Below are 3,790 nucleotides of genomic sequence, written 5' to 3'. Positions count from 1 at the left end.
AGAGGCACAAAATGTGCCATTTTAGAAAAACGGTCTACTGTGACCCAGATGACCGAATTTCCTTCTGACAACGGAAGGTCCACGATGAAATCCATGGAAATGTGGTCCACGGTTCTGCAGGGATGGGTAACGGCTGGAGTAGGCCTCAGGGTTTCCCTGTCAAAGTTTTCTGCAGAGCACAAGCCGGGCATGAATCCACGAAGAGGCGGACATCCCGCTTCACTGTGGGCCACCAGTAAAAGCGGCTGATAAGGTCCAAGGTGGCGGCTCGGCCAGCGTGGCCTCCAGTGAGGGATTCGTGGGCCCAAGACAGGACAGCCTGGTGGGAACAGCGAGGGACCACCGTCTTCTCCTCAGGAAGTGCCGTAGAGGAGGCTAGGCAGACCTTCCGCTGATCCAGGATAGGCTGGGAGGTCTTGGATGATTCTTCAGGTTCAGAAGCTCGAGAAAGAGCATCAGCATGGGTGTTCTTAGCGCCAGGGCGATAGCGGATGGTGAAATTGAATCGGTCAAAAAACAAGGACCACCGAGCCTGCCGAGGGTTCAAGCGTTGAGCTTGGCTGAGGGAGGTAAGATTTTTGTGGTCCGTGTAGATGGTGATCGGATGGTTGGCTCCCTCCAGCCATTGTCTCCACTCCTCCAGTGCAAGCTTAATCGCTAGCAGTTCCCTGTCGCTGATGCTATAATTACATTCCGCGGGCGTGAACTTTCGCGAAAAGTAGGAGCACGGGTAGAGTTGATCTGAATCATAGAACTGGCTTAGAACAGCCCCTGCCGCAATATTCGAGGCATCCACCTCTACAATGAAGGGACGTTCAGGGTCCGGATGCCAAAGGCAGACGTCCGTAAGGAAGGCCCTCTTCAAGTCTTCAAAAGCCTGGCAGGCCAAGGCAGGCCAATCTGTAGTATTAGCCCCTTTCCGGGTCAAGACAGTTAATGGAGCTACTAATCGAGAGTAGTTCGGGATGAAATGCCTATAAAAATTGGCAAAGCTGAGAAAGCGCTGTAGGGCTTTTAATCCTTTCGGGCGAGGCCAATTGCAGATAGCGGCTACTTTATCTGGGTCCATCTGGAACCCCTCAGCTGAGATAATGTAGCCCAGGAATGGCAAGGATGGCTGTTCGAAAATGCACTTCTCCAGCTTTGCGTACAGGCTGTGTTGGCGTAGAATCCGTAATACTTGACGGACCTGCTCTCTATGAGTGGGCAAGTCCCGGGAGAATATTAGGACGTCGTCCAAATAGACAATCACACAAGTATTCAAGAGTTCTCGGAGGATGTCATTCATCAAGTTCTGGAAGACCGTGGGGGCATTACAAAGGCCGAAGGGCATCACGAGATACTCGTAATGCCCATCCCTGGTGTTGAACACGGTCTTCCATTCGTCTCCGGCATGGATTCTGACCAAATTATAGGCACCCCGAAGGTCGAGCTTGGTGAATATTCTTGCACCCTGTAACCGGTCTAGTAGCTCCGGGTAGCGGTCACGTCTGGTAATGGCATTTAAGCTGCGGTAATCGATGCAGGGCCTGAGCGATCCATCTTTCTTGGTAACAAAAAAGAAACCAGTACCTGCAGGGGACTTCGAGGGTCGGATGAACCCTTTGGCGAGGTTTTCTGCTATGTATTCTGACATAGCTCTGGTTTCTGGCAAGGACAAGGGGTATACTCGGCCCCTAGGAGGGGTTGTACCAGGCAGCAGTTCGATGGCGCAGTAGTATGGGCGATGCTGAGGTAGGATCTCCACTTTGGTTTTAGAGAAGACATCAGCGAAATTTTCGTAAGGGGCGGGAGGCTCCAGGGCAGCGTGCGACAGCAGGCGAGCTGATGGTCTAGGCAGCTTCATGCAGTGTTCGGTACAATAGGGACTCCACTTGACAATCTGCATAGTCGACCACTGAATGGTGGGTGAGTGTTTTTGGAGCCACGGAAGACCAAGCACCAGGTGGTGGATAGCTCTCTCTAAGACCAAGAAGGCTACCTCCTCCATGTAGGTCGCCCCTGTGCGAACCAGCAACGGAACGGTAGAGGTCAGAATACGAGCTGGCAGAAGTGTCCCTTGGATGGAAGTTATCCTCAAGGGGGCCTCTCGTCTTATCGTAGGTATCCCCAGCTGAAGGACCAGTTGTTCTTGCATGAAGTTGCCTTCAGCGCCAGAGTCCACGAAGGCAGAGATCTCTAAAGAACCCCCCCAGTACTCTAGATTAACAAGCAAGGTACTATGAGGAGCAGTGGCACAACCTAAGAGGTGCTCCTCTCAGCCCCCTAGGTGCTGGCGTTTTTCCACCCGCTCTTGACAGCGGGCCAGGAAGTGACCCTTCTGGCCACAATAGAGACATAAGCCTATCGAGCATCTACGTTGTCTATCCTGCTTGGAGAGAGGCGCTCGGCCCAGTTGCATGGGCTCGGAAGCAGGAGACTCAGGCCGGATGGCCTTCTGAGGCGGAAGCAGGCGAGGCGACCTGGATCGGCTATGGCGGGCCTCACACGCCCTTTGCTGCAAACGGCGATCTATTCATGCGGCCATCTCCACCACAGCGTTAAGGTCCTCTGGCAGCTCCCGGGCGGCAATCTCATCCTTGATTCGCCCGGAAAGGCCCTCAAGGAAGATGGCCTTGAGACTTCCATCCTGCCAGCCCGCCTCCTGAGCGATGGTCCTAAAGTCCATCGCGTAATCCGCTAGTGGACGGGTTCCCTGGCGAAGTTGCAGGAGGTCGGAAGTGGCAGTGGCCCGACGGGCTGGTTCATCGAAAGCCTGCTTGAAAATTAAGATGAAGCGTTGCAAATCATTCAAGGCAGGATCGTTGTTCTCCCACAAGGGAGAGGCCCAGACCAAGGCCTTCCCATCAAGTAGCGATAGCACGTAAGCGACCTTGACTATATTGGTGGGAAACTGGCGGGGCAGCAGCGAGAAGTGGATGAAACACTGATTTAAAAATCCTCGGCAAGTCTTGGTATCCCCAGCATAACGCGAGGGAGCCGGCAATTGAGTTACTGATGCAGCCAACAGTAAAGGTTCGGCGTCTGCGCCAGGTGGGGTTTGGGCATCCATGGCGTCCAGTCTGGTGACCAGTTGTCCAAGGGAGCCAGCCAGTACATCCAGGTACAGTTGCTGTTGTTGCAGCTGTTGGTGCAGCTCCGGATCGTCCTGGGGCCCGGAAGCGCCGGGTCGTCCACAGGAGAGGGGCCGTTGTTGATGAGGGCCACGGCCTGTCGCATGGAACCAATCAGGGCATCCACGTCCTGTTGTTGGTCCAGCAAGCGAAAGTGAAGCTGCTGGGTGAGGGCGCTAAGGCCCCGGTCTTCGGGTACGTCTGCCGAGCCCATGGCCTTGCAATCTGTTGTCGACTAGCTAGACAGTGGACCCTTAGGCCGGCCTGCGGGAGACCTGGGGTAGTTGGACTATGGTCTCGGGGCAGCAGGCCGGTAGGCAGACCAGGCTGGTATAGACAGTAGGCTTCACCCGGATACTGGTGCTCCCCCGGGAGGAGCCCTTGGGAGCCCAGCCGCTTGGGATTCAGGAGGTTCACCCTGGAAGCCAGTGTCCCCCCGGGAGGAGCCCATAGGAACCCGGCCGCTGGGACTTAGGTGATCTCTGGTCTGGATCTTGAATAGGCTGGAACTGGAGCGGATGAAGGAGGCCTGGCTGGAACTGCAGTGAGCCGAAGACAGGCAGAGAGAAACCAGGCAGGAACTGTAGCGGGCTGAAGGCAGGCAGAGCAGGACCAGGCAGGAACCTGGACAGGTGCTGAAGCAGGCAAGAACTGAGAGGATAGAAGTGCGAGCAAGT

This window comes from Rhinatrema bivittatum, chromosome 3 (assembly GCF_901001135.1).
Source record: "Rhinatrema bivittatum chromosome 3, aRhiBiv1.1, whole genome shotgun sequence".
In the NCBI taxonomy this organism is placed as follows: Eukaryota; Metazoa; Chordata; class Amphibia; order Gymnophiona; family Rhinatrematidae; genus Rhinatrema; species Rhinatrema bivittatum.
The sequence above is the reverse complement of the archived record's forward strand: the minus strand, read 5'-3'. Positions refer to the sequence as shown.